Source organism: Oxyura jamaicensis, chromosome 5 (genome assembly GCF_011077185.1).
Source record: "Oxyura jamaicensis isolate SHBP4307 breed ruddy duck chromosome 5, BPBGC_Ojam_1.0, whole genome shotgun sequence".
Lineage (NCBI taxonomy): Eukaryota > Metazoa > Chordata > Aves > Anseriformes > Anatidae > Oxyura > Oxyura jamaicensis.
In genome coordinates, this window is record NC_048897.1 from 12,122,084 (window position 1) to 12,136,167 (window position 14,084).

Sequence of the window (14,084 nt, forward strand, 5' to 3'; positions counted from 1 at the left end):
TTCTCATGTATTATATTGTAATGGTTGGTATATTTACCTAGAAGCTAGAGAATACAAATTCCAAGCTCTCACAAACCTATGCTAAAACCTGCATCTGGTGACAAAGCAGTCTCACATGGGACAGGTTTTAGTGCCTACACTGAGCAGGAAAGGGTTCAGAAGGACAGTAAGCAGAAGGCAGAACTAACTCTCAACCCTGTGATGAATATTTTCTGCTCAGATTGTCTGAGTCTAATTTCAAAAGGTCTTAATTTTGAAAGGTGGAACATTTTCTCAGGCACAGGCACAGACATGATTCTTTTCTGCTGTTAAAGTTTGCACAAATGTTATCCTAGTATCCTACAAATAATATTTTTTTTTTTTTTTTGGGGGGGGGAGAGGGAGAACTGGTGAACATTACTTTGGGATAATCCCCAAATTTATTCTGTTAGCTAATAAAAGGAGTGTATCTGTATAAGCATGAAGTTGAACTTCACCACTGGGTGAAAAAGTAAAATGTTTTTTCCCTATTCATCAGTTTATATTAATTTCTATGAGTTTATATGAGTTCAAGCATGTTTTCAGGGGAAAGCATGTTTCTTTTAAATGTTAATATGAAATCTTAGATTCCTGTCTCCTATCCTCAAAGAACAGCTCTCTTTTAAGAGGGCCTTCATAAATGAGTGGGGCAACATTTACAGAGCACCATTTGTGCATTCAGCAACAGTCCTCACACTGTCTGTTAAATGGAATTGGCCTTCACTTCTGTTTCTGAATGTGATGAATGGCATCATTCAATAATATATGTTTGTCAAGTTGCAATCTTGTGCAGTGTTAAGCACAGTGTTAAGCAAGGTTCAGTCTGCGTATAAAATATATTCTCTAATTAAAAAAAAAAAAAAGTAAGACAGATAATGAGAAGAAAAACGTAGATGTAGCTATATGTGTTATCAGAATTACTAAGAGAACATTAATCATTGGTAGTTTTGTTTCACATTGGGTTTACTGTGCACAAACTGGTGAGAACTGTACCTTGGGATGCAAACTATTTAAAAATAGTCTTACTCTTACTCATACAAAATCCTTTATTACTTATGAAAATTGACATATTAATATCTGAGTAGAAAGGCAAATACTACGTATTTACGTAGGGTAAATAATAAAAACACATGACACGTGCACACAAATGCCTGGTTCAGGCTGAAGAACCCATTCTCTCAGCAATTTCAGAATGGCTGTGGGATTGTAATTCCTAAACTATATGATTTTTTTCGCCTGAAAACAAAAACAAAAACTGACAAGCCATGCACATTTCAGCAATTCCCTGATGAATCTAATTTCTTCAAAAATATTTAAATAAGATTGTGGTTTTCTGTAATGAGCAATGAGAATCCATCAATACTAATCATAACTGTTTAAGGCACATTCATAGTAAACCACAGGGGGAAAAAAAAGACAATTAATGGTGTATTGAATGGATCAAACTTTATTTGTGCTACATCTACTCTCTCAGGGGCATTTTCTATTAATGCTGCTTTCTGCAAGTGATAGAAGTTTTAACCTTGGTGTAGCAGATAAGCCATTGATCTGTCATCAGACTTTTTCCTACCTCCCACAGTATTGTGCTTCAAAAGTTTGTTTGGAAATGAAACCAAATTCTATGTTTCCTCTACAGATGGTTGACCTCTTTCAGTTAGTGGCTGCATTACTCATTTAAACAATTATACAGGTCAGAATGGTGTAATCTAAATTATTTAGTCTCTGGGTGTTTTTCAGACACCACTGACAGTCCGAGAGGATCCAGCTGCTGGTTGTACCTGGATTTGAACTCCGCAAGATAACAGAGCTTTCGTTAAGGGTTTCAGTAACGATATATTGCTTCATCTACAAAAATATATACAACACTACAAACTACTCCTAACAGACCATAAAGCTGGTAGATATCAAAACGTGCAAAAAGCAAGAAGATTTATTCCTAGGCAATATGTTCAAAATAGTTTTTACTTTATTTGAATAAAAATACCTGGATGCTCTTTCATCATGCAAATCTTAAAAATACCTTTTTTGTTTGTCCCCCACAGGGAGCAATTCAAGTCTACCAAACAGACTAGCAAAATATTATGATAACCTTTTCTATCCTAATTTGTACTGGAGGCTGTGTGTGTGCTAGGATCAACATTAATTACTGTATAACATTTCAGCTGTGTAGTTCATAGAAATGTCAGGGAGTTAGCTAAAGGGGATGTGGGGTCCCGATAGCAGCAGGGGGTAAGTGGCCTCAGCCATTGTGCAGCATGTGGATGATGGGAATTTGTAAAAATAGAATCCATAACGGAGGTGTTAAAGCTAACTAACCCCAATAAAAAGTTATGTTTCATCAGGAAAACCATCATATAGGTAAAGTGTTCACCAGTAATTACTTGCACTTTCTAATAAAATTTCAGTTAATAAAGTCTAGAATCCAAGAGTTAGCAAAACAGACTGCAATAATGATTCCACATAGTAAGGGATCTACTTTGTTGAAGTTAATATATCAGTTTGAATTAATGCATTTTAAATTCAGATTCCTTTTGCAGCTTGAATCCAAACTAATTACAGGTTTTAAATTGTCACTAGTAGGAGCTCAGCCAAGGCATATTTCCTCTCTTCTTTAGCTGCACCCTGAGAATTCATGAATCAATTTTTTTCTGGGTCATGACTTTGCCCCGCCAGGAGCAGAGAAAACCCTTCAGTGTGAAGAAAATTTAATGGCAGAGATCCCAGTACAGGCAGAATTTGCACGCAAATGGCTAGGAAGTAAATGGCAGGGGAACTTTCCAAAGCATGAGAAAGAAACCTTAAAATCATCTGTAGTAATCCAAACAGCAGTGATTTAAGCAAATAGTTTTAAGCACATCAGTATCCATGTCTGTTTTGGCAATCTGGGATTGTTGGATGATTTTGGAGGGCGGCTTTTGCAAGCCTTTTTTTTAAACAGTAGAGGTCACCTTAGTACAAGTATCTTCTAAAAAACAACCCACAATAAAAACAAAAACTCCTCTTCTACCCAGAAAAATTGCATACTGCAAAACTCCCCACAACTTGTTTCCAATGTTTTATTTCATTAAAAAAAATCAAAGTATATTGTTTGTTTAATTCCATTATATTTATCTATAGGGATTTTTGTCAAGAAAAGAGTACTTTTTTAAAGTACACTTACAGGTTTAATCATTGATCTTCACATACAATTCACTGAAATATCTGAAAATTGGTTTATGTTTTAAGCTTTACAATTATACACAGATTTGTCAGGTCTATTTTTTTTTTTTTTTTGTCTTTTGTATTTACCATGGGGAAAAAAATGTGACAAAGTAATTTGTTTCTTGGGAGGAGATTCTCAGACATAAATTGCACCTATCAAAATTCACTCATCTTCATTAAAAAAAAAAAAAAAGAAAAAGCATTCAGAAGCTTGACAAATCAACAAAAGATTTGGTAAATTAGCATAAAATATATCCAGCTTAATACAAATTAACAAAGCTTCTTCTACAGTATTTGTTTTCATGACATGGCTACCTTTTATCAGCATTGTACCTAACATCACCTTGGAAACTGCTTTGTGGAAAAGCTCCACCAGACACTCAGAATGAAAGTAGAAAATTATTTGATAAATACTTAGAAGATTCTATACACAGTGAAGGAATTTTTGTAATAATTTAAGACCCATCAGAAATAAACACTTTGCAAAACTATAGCTGTTTAAAGTGTTTGTACAGTTCAAAAGGAATCATGAAAAATGGCACACAATAGCTTGCCTCACATGCAAATATGTTCTTAAATATTAAAATAGTAATTTGCTTACACTACCAGTATTGCTGAATTCCGGCTTTAAATGGTGTGAAGTAACTGTTTTGGCAGTCTTTTCCTCCAGATGAGGTTATTTAAATCCCCATTAAAAATCTTAGTTAATATCTCAAAATGATTATCTTTATACATTATCACTTCAGAAATGAAATGCCTGGGACATTCTTAAATGCTATTTTACTTCTAAATCACTCTATTAGATTTCCTGCTTGAGTGATTTGTGAAGAAAACATTACATATATATTTTTTTCTGATTACCAAACCACATTAGACACAAAAGTTTACTTGAAACTAGTTTACAGTTTTAAAACAGGTCTAATAACAGGTGAATGCTGAAAAATATGCAAACAAAATGGTAGACATGAATGACTTCATTTAAGACATAATTGCTTCTCATCAACCCAAGAAATCATGCAGAAACAGTCCCTGTTTCAGCCAGCCAGGGAGAGACTGGAGAAATCACTCAGGCATAGAGTCTAAATGGAAGGTCCACTCCTGGGTCTCCGCCAGACAGCCGCTCCACACACAAGATCCAGGCTGGGGGACAATAGTCCTTAGAATCACAGTTCATCATAACAGATAATTATACAGCAAGTAAAACAATAAGGTATTTTGGCCTTTCAATATATAGACTAATTGTGGACTATGGAGTTCTGCCTGGGAGGCATAAAACACACCCCTCCATGAGTCATTTTATTGTGGTGAGGAGTGGCATGAATTTTGTGGAAAGGGATTTTAGGAACTGGTGAGTTCCATATGTTGTTTTTTGCTGTACGTCTCAGGCACAGAGCCAGAGTTTCCACGCACACAGCTAGAAGCTGTTTTAAAAAAATTATTTCTACTTGCCTGTTTAAATGTTTTAAGGAACAATTCTCTCTTTTCCCAGCAAAGTCAGTAACCACAATTATTTTCCTCTTTTAAACATAATAACATTTCAACTTGGGTAAGGTGGAAAGAACTATATCGGTCCTTTCAAAGAGAAAATACGTTAAGATTATATATTTTATATATGTTTTTCATATCAATGAATTCATAACACTGGGCTAAAATATTCCATGAAACTATTCTATGCCATTTGTTTTCTGGATTGTTTGTAGAGACAAAAAATCAAGGAAGCAAATACATATAATTCAAGACTGAACAGCTTTTGAATCATTTTAAACATGTCTTTCTGCTTTATGCTCAGCAAGTTCTTTTTCTTCTGCTTAAAAAGATGACAAGCAGGCAAACTCTTTTATAGCAAATACAAGTGTTAGTTCTTGGATGCCATGCAAAGAGTGCAAATGCATAAGAAGGCTGACCTCCTGCACTAGGAAACAAGTACTCTATCTCTGCAATTTGTGCAGCCCCACTGCCAGCCAATTAACTCGAAGTTGAGTTTTGACTCAAACTCATGACCCTTCAATCCCTACAGTCATGTGTTACATCTGGTATCATTGAATTAGTCCTTCCATTTTGGCTTTTTTTTTTTTTTTTTTTTTTTTTTTTTTTTAACCGTCCACTTTCTTTCTGCCAATTTTTTTTTTTTTCTAACTACTAATGATGATTCAAGAAGCTTTGTACACTATCTGCATATTTGTTTGTTTTTGAGTAGAGTTCCCTTGGAAAAAATCTGGCATACATTTTTCTTTTCTAAGAATACCATTCAATTCTGCATTTCATGATACCCTTTTTTCCTGTTCTGTACTATAATGGTGACCATTACATCATGTACCCTGAGGGCTGTGCTTAAAAAGAGAAAGGATGGTGAAATTAGCAAAAATAAAAGGAACTCCCTGACTTGAATTCACAAACTGTGCTTGTTTTTGTTAAACAGAACAAAATCTGCAGTGACGGTAGCAAGTTCAATAACGTGTAGTGCATACGTTTTCTCTCAGCTACAAAGCACCTTCCGTAAGAAATGCTTTTAAAATATTCAATGTAAACCGCCGAAGATACTCATATTAAGTAGTACTCCCCAAGCGTGTGAGTACATTTCTTGATTTAATTTTAGTACAATTGGAGTAAAATTAGTAAAATTTATTAACCAGAATTTGCTTTGATCACAATTATTTGTAAAATTCTGTTTCAAAAATTCTAATGAAATGAAAGGAGGCAGCTGGTTTAGTTCAGCTTTTTGGAACTCAGACCTGAAGAATTAGACAGAGTTGAAAATACACTATGTTAGACATTTGTATTCAGTACTGCTTTTCTAAGAATCCTATTTATGCTATCGAAGTACAGCGCATGGTAACTACTGTCGGTAAAGACAGACAATTCCAATGGTGAGCATGTACTCAGCCGTTAAGGGCTTAAAACATTCCTTTTTTTTTTTTTCTTTTTTTTTTTTCTCATCATGTCTACACTGGATTTTCTCACTCAGCTATTGTATACGTACTGCTTCATCCTTATGTCTGTATACCTCCATGTAAGTCTTCTGCTTGCCTTTTGAAACTAGTTGAATGTATTGTTCCTCATATATGAATGTGTGTGTGTGTGCATATCCAAAATCAGTTGAAAAAATAATATTCTGATGCCAACAGAAAAGTCTAGGTTGGCGTGGTAAAAGTAGTCATATTTGAATTGTATTTGTGAATTTATAAAATATTTTTGTGACTACTGTATGTAAGTACAATACTGTCATTTTATCATACATAATAAGTTTTTAACCATCAGTGAAAAATAAATGATATATTATTATTAAATGATGTGCTATTTAAATATAAAAGCAGTTGAGTGCCCTATCAGTTTCCTCTTAATATTTTGCTGGTATGAATGTTTTTCTGACTTCTAAATCACACATTTGCTAAAATGAGCTCTGCTAGATATCAGTTTGAACACAGGCACAATGTGTCTCAGTCAGATTCATAAAACAGATAGCTGAACTAGAGTTTGACTTTTGACATCAACAATCTGACTTCAATATTTCTCCACAAAAAGAGACTTCTGACTCTCATCACTGTTTCAGTGTGATGGATAGCTTTTCAGCTGCTGACAGCAGTGAATGTAATAAATGTAATCATCCACACTGGGGGCTGAATATTTCTATTTTTTAAGTTTTCCATCTTGTGCATTAGGAATGACAAAGTAACACCTGCAGTATTACAGTCACTCCTTTACTATGCAACTGAAATACAAAAATATTATTATAAGTTGTCTATGTATTAGTACTTCAGTGCTAAATAAGCTTTTAATTACCTACATTTACTTTTTTTCTCTAAGAAACACTTGCAGAAACAGAGCTTAATTTGAGCTCTGTTTGACTTCTCTGATCATCTGGGTTTTCATTGTCATTGCTTCATAATAATTTAATGTCATATATAATGACATAAAACCAGGGAAAACCAAAGAAGCTGCCAATCTGAAGTGATCTAAGTGTTCATGTAGGAACAAGTAGAAAAGCCTGATTTGTTTGTGCCAACAACATTCAGCATGGTCTGTAACTGGGCTAGTGTTCCCTCGCTATTTCATCTTCAAATAGCCTTTCAGCATACAGTGTAGCTGCTTAATCAGAGTGTTTTATCTACCACAATTAACAAAATGAGTGAATGTATATATTGGCAATACATTAAAAAGTATTAAAATGATGTTTACCATTTAGTTAGCTAAACATTTTACCATCCTGTTTTTTTTCACTCACTTCATGTTTGAGCAACTGTTATTATGTTTGCAGCTAAAAGTGTATAGCTGGACCACATGCCTAATTCAAAATTAGTTCTAAACTTTCATTAAATAGCTTTATAGAGAAATATATTTTGTTAATGAAAAACTTATTTGGAAGCATATATAGCTGCAGCTTGCATTTTCCCCAGTCTCTGAAAGAAGTGACTTATCTTACTCTACATCTAATTAAAAGTTTATGGAGATGCAATGGATTTTTGTGCAAATTAGAATTAATTAGAGTTATTAAGAAGCCATGAAAAGAAGGATTGGAGAAATAGTGAGAAATATTATTTAAACCCTAATGGAATTCAGTGAAACCCACAGGTCTATTACAGGCCCCTGATTTGCCAGGATCACTGCAGGGAATCTAACATTAATAAGCACACTGGTAATTAAATCATTTGTTACTTTGTCTGTAATGTTGTAATGTTTCACTGATACTCTGTCAGAGCTCTTTGTGCAGATCAGAGCTAATCAAAGGTAATCAATTTTCAGCATTTGAGAAATCTGTAAATGATTATACATTCATCAGATCATTTAGTGGAGTGCAAGGAAAGTGCAATGCAATTAATCTTCCTGCATGAGGAGGAATTACCACCACAGAATTCAACAGTTATAATTAATTTCATTGTCTTGCTGTGAATTTTGATTGCTTTTCTTTGGACTGTATAGTACAAATGATGATTCATTGCAAAGTATTTGCAAAGCAAACACACCAGTGTGCTATGCAAATTAAAGTAGCTGTATAACAGATAGGTTTCAAACTTCCTATTTACTCAGGGTTGTTGAGTACTAATTTGCCAAATAATTGCTTGTTAACTTTATACGCTCTTCCTCTGAATATTGAGATTGGTAACCAATATAAATAGAAAGCACATGCTGTTCTATATCTTGTGGTAAGTATTGAAAATACTAGTTAGCACTTAAATGTAACTAGAAAAAAAAAGGATTTTTCAACATATGTTTTTAAAAAACATTAATTCTACCTTCTTTAATATATTTTTTCAATGTGAACTGTACTAAAAGACAAAAAAAATAATTAAGTGGCTTTGACATAAACAGCTATATAAATTTAAACTGAGCAAGACATCCATTTACAATTCTTCATTTAATATTTATATTCCTTCATTCCTATTACAAAATATTATTTGTTTGTTTGTTTGTTTTTGTTTTTGTTTTTCAGGATATTAGCCAAGTTCTATTTCTATAGCAGGCACTATAGAAGCATTTAGAATTTCAAACTGTCAAAAACAAATGTTGTGCTCTGGTTCCCATACCAAACCAGAGCCTACTTGAAATGACTGGAGTGCTGAGCAGACACATATGCTGCTGTAGATTCAGTTACAGGACTGGAATCTAATTTAAGACTTTGGTATGAAACTAGATGCTACAATCAGTAAGCGTGATTTGCTCATTGTTAGTCAAATACTAAGAGAAATGTTCAGATTTGAGAAATGCCACAATGTCATTGTAAAAGTGCCAATTAATTTCAAAAGGCGTTGAACTGGGTCTTACAGAGGGGAATGTGGGAGTAAACATTTAGGTATAAGTGGTAAGAATGTGTAGTTGCAGGCTATGTATTTAATATGTCAATTGGTGATTAAGTAATTTCAATTTTATTTACAAAACTATAATAGATAACAAATATTGGGAACTATCAGTGGATGTCTAGTTAATCATTAGTTGTAGCATTACATGTTATACACTATTTGACTTAATTTACAATCAGTTTAAAAGTTTAATTAAAAAGGTAAAACACTATAATCTTATATTATTTTGTTCTGTACAAATGACATCTGCTAACAGTAATCATGTATATGATTATGTCCATATGTATATGTATGCATATGCAATTATGTATTATACATGTACATATATATTCTTAAAAAGCCATTTCTTTCACTTCTAAATGCAATTGTTATGACAGCATCACAAGTAATGCATGATGCATTAAAAAAAATAAAAATAAATAAAAAAAATTCAAAGACAGCATTAGGATGGAAGGGAACTTTCCCTTCAATATTAAATAATAAAACTCAAACATTGTACAGGTAATTAGTGTAACATACTACCAGAGGACATAAAGAGAGATGTTCAGATCTCAGAAGTACCAAAATGTGGAGCTGGAAATACTGATTTTGTAAGTGCTTCTGAGAGCTCTGGGAAAATCTTAGAATGTACACATAAGACATTTGAACTATTCTCCATTTCAGCCTACTTGGCCATAACCAAGTCCACAGGCTGAACCTGACTCAGTGTTTACAGTCTATAGCTGAAATTACAGATGTGAATCCAGATATGAAGTAAATACCATTTTCAGGATTTAGAGATGAAGATAAAAGGATTCTGACTACCTATAATTTGTTCTGCTAGTTCTCCACAGCTTGGAAAGGTTTTTGCAGATTGTATCTTTTCTTCTAACAATGAAGACTAAAACAAAGACAAATCTTAAAATCTAGACTACAAGAACTGCATACACCTGAGGAGTTCTGTTATTGTTTTAAGAAATGTTTATTTTTTATATGTAATCAATAGTTTCTCCATCTAAAACCCAGTGAAGTGCACAACTCAAAATAGCTGGAAAACGGTTCTTGATGGATATTGGGTTTATAGCAGATATATATTCTTTCAGTGAAAGCTCCCAAGACTGCAAAATTGTGCTGGAAACCTTAGAAAAGTAGTTCTTTTTGTAAAATGGGGTGCAGTTACAGTCTAAGCCATTTCTGGCTTTTGAACTGATTTGAACCATTCTCACAAGAGTTTTCAACATGAACTTGTTCATCACAGCTGCAGGACGAAACTACAGAAAATAAAATATTTATGTGTTTCCCAATTTTCATTTATATTTGAACAAGGGATAAAAGGATATAATAAAAGGCAAGTTTTTTCAACTTGTGTAGTCTGTTTACTCTTAGAATAACAAAATTCTCTGTATTTTACTAGGGTTGAAGCAAGAACAGCCTGCATAATACTATCCAATCCGGACCTGGAGCTCCACAGGCAGAAGTCAAAGAGTTGAAAGAATGAGAGGTGAAATGTGCAAAATGTAAAATGAAATATAGTGTCTCGCAAACCCAAACATACATATCCCTTAATGCAGCCACAGATGTTTTTACCCTCATCTTCTTATAAGGAAAGAAACTGCTTCTTCATTAACATCTTTCATTTTCTCTGACTATACAGAAGACTTCAAATAGTTAAGATCCACATACAGTGAAGAGGTTGAGAATGGTCAATTTAGTGTTGCACGAAGGACATTCCCAAAATGCACACTGACCTCTCACTGGCCCTATTCAGTTCACTTTTCTTTGTCATCATAAACTCTGTAACATCATAGAAACTTGCACTCATATCCTCATTCTATGCTTCAAGCAGTTCAGTTTGTCTGAATTGTGCTATGTTCACTTTTTGTGAGTAAAGTATCCCATATTTGAGTTCATTTTTTTATTATTTTGTTTTTTCTTTTACTTCTTTCAATGATCTTTTATTGTCTAGTCTAGATTTCTGCCAAGTTTGTGAACTGCACTTTTCAGAGTATTGCCCACAACACTGGGATCCTTTGTTGAAGCTGTAGAAATAAAATGAATAGTATAAAAGCTTGATGGCATCTGTGGATAGGAAACTCATTAAAAGCCTCAGCCTTCTGTTTTATTTCTAACCACATTGCCCTGTGGGATTTCAAGGTCTTGCAGGATGAAACCAGCAGGACTCATTACTTCTAAAACAATGTTTAGAGTTCTATTGGTGGTGGAATGCTTCTGCCAGTCAGGTAAAAAACCTAGGCCTTTATCCTTCCTGAGACAATACCGAGCAGCTCAGAAACTGCTTGGAAAAGTCATGCCTTTGAATGCAACTGCAGGTGTTGCTCCTCAAAGACTGTTGGTACCCTCCTATGCACCTTTCAAAGGAATAATAGCAAATTCACTTTGGGATTCAAATGAAGTCTAAGAAAAATTGAAATAATAGGAACACACTTTGGAGACTTCCTACATTTTTCCCACGAACCTATGGACCATGACTAATACCCTGAGGGCAAAAAAACATCCTTTTTCCCTCTTACACGGGCATAGAATTCACCGTGTCAGATAAATAAGCTTCATGACCTCACCTTGTTTAAGGCTACCATTCAATTACCAGCGAAGGCTAGTCACCACAGTGAGAAAAGAGTGTGGTACTCTGACTGCTCACATTAATTAGAAATAGTTCAAAATGTATATCATAAAAGAATGGTAGAAAGTACCATGAAATTTCTCCAGAATAAATAAATTCAAAACATTTAGTAATTTTTTTTCAATATTACTTTGAATAAACTCTTGGCTCACTTTTTCTTTGTGATTAGATACAATTATTAAAATATTCTTAAATATGTGATAGAAAAAGGTAATGATCTTCCAAGTGTAAAGTGAGTCATCCTCTTAAAATGGCATCATACCTCTGTCAAGTAGAATTCCGTTTACGGATTTTCTGAATAACTTATCCATGCTGTCTGAAAAATTCAACCATTTTGCAAAAATGTGTAAGGCAATAATATTAATTAATTAATTTTGTAGACCAACATATATACATGTTAATTAACAGTTATAAAACTTGTCTGTATATTGTATATTAAATAATACTATTTAAAAATCTAAGCTTGCAGTTATATAAAAATGCAGTTATATAAAAACAATGTGAACTATCTAAAATGTCAAGAATGCCACGTGCAAAACTTAGCTTATAGAGTTTCATGAACATGCAAACCTGAAAAAACATCCTTTAAAGCAAAAATCACTTCAACAACAAATTTTCTTTTTGGATTATTGGGGTACATAAAGACCATATAATTTTGCATAATTCATAAAACAGCAAGATGAGATGACACTCATAAGGGCAAAAGAGGACTGTGAAGCAGAATATACTTGCTCTTTTTTTTTTTTTTTTTTTTTTTTCCTTTGCCTATGGATTATACTCCTTTTAACAGTAACAGTAATAATTGTCAAACAGCTAGATTACCAAATTACAAACTGCAGAGATTTTTCTCTTTTTGAACAAGTTTGCCAGCAATAAGCTTATCACCACACCATTTACTGAGTAAGTTGTAGTATTTAGACATGTTAGATCTAAGGCATTAGAAAACATATACTTTTTTTTTTTCTTGTCAGCTTCCAAGATGATTATGCTTCAAAGCAGTGGTATAGCATTTTTCTTCCTGTTTTTCTTTTCTTTTTGTTTGTCAATGTCAACTCCAGGAATTCTCATATAATATCTCACTAGAGAAAATATTTTGAATTTCTAAGGCATTCTGTTCCTATAATAAACTTTAGCAAAAAAATCAGCCTGCAAACTGCAAGGTTGTTTCCTTACTACTTATAGTTTTATACTCTTAATACAAATGGATCTAATGCGGCACATAGTCTGTGAGGTTTATTTACTTAGAATATGAAGTTCTTTCTTTTACCTACATTTACATTAGAAATAGGAAACCATAGAATAATTTCTGGTGGTAAATGAGGGAACTGAACACAATTGGACAAAAACAAATGATGCTGTTCAAAAGAAGATACAGTTGGGAGCTTTGTCTAATTGTTTCTGCATTACTGCTCCCACAGGACCAGCTGAAGAGATTATCATCCCCAGCCAACCCCCAACTGTTTGTTGCCATCCTCTTGCCAGCGAACACTGCCTTGCCAGATCCACTGGTTAAATTGCTTGTGTGACCACTCCCTAATTTATTTCAAAGTGAGTTAGGTTAGCAAAGCAAGCAAGCAAAAAAGATCTATTATTTCAATGGTTTATGCTGGCTCATTTTAATTTTAATAGCCTAGAAAGTAATCTCAGCAGCAGCTCCAACAAGAGATGGATGGCAGCTACTGGATGGCAGCTACTGAAAGCAAATGAAGTTGGTAAACTTCAGCTAAGAGAGCTACAACTGAATGTGGAAGTATGTCCATACCATACAGATTCAAACCAGGGTCAAGCAAAATATTTGGGCACCTATATAACCTAAGGCACATGCATCATCCAGTTTAGTCAGTTTTAAATATGACTACTACTGAGTTACTAGTTAAGCCTACGCTTACATTATTGTGGAAAGCATAACTCAAAGGAAAAGGTTTATTTCAAATAATTATATTATTAAAATGAGGCATTTTGTCTGCATTCATAATCTGAGTTTGTCCTGCAATCAATGGAATAAGTACCTCCATGATGGTAATTACCACAGCTGTCTAAGGAGATATGAGACGCACTCTGGAGTTCATCATAGAGGAAGCCCATCAGTTAGCTTGGAATACAGGACCATCTTCTAGACTGCTAAAGTTAGGTGAATTTAATGCTATCCTGTCCTTAATTTGTAAATCACCAAGTGAGACTGGCAACCACAACAATGTTCATTCTGGAAAACTGTTCTCAGATTGGCTAATCATCATTACCAATCATTATGGCATTCCTTCCTATTTTGGAAAAAAAATATAAAATGTCGACTTTACATTTAGTAGTAGCAACCAGTAATTTTGTAAATATCCTTTATATAAGCATCAGTGCCATTACTTTTTTAACTTTCTTTAACTCTGTAGCATCCCTGGCTTCAAAATAAATATTCAGGTTGTAACAAACTTTTCTAGTAATATGCACAGTCATGC

At 33.8% G+C, this 14,084-nt stretch overlaps 1 long non-coding RNA gene across 2 annotated transcripts in view; it reads left to right on the forward strand.

Moving 5' to 3' along the window:
* Window positions 1-6,045: 6,045 nt before the first annotated feature.
* LOC118167728 overlaps window positions 6,046-14,084 on the forward strand; it is a 67,424-nt gene continuing 59,385 nt past the window's right edge. For both annotated transcript variants that reach the window (XR_004751243.1, XR_004751242.1), the window contains exon 1: window positions 6,046-6,229. This is a non-coding gene — a long non-coding RNA (uncharacterized LOC118167728). The remainder of the gene's footprint in view (window positions 6,230-14,084) is intronic.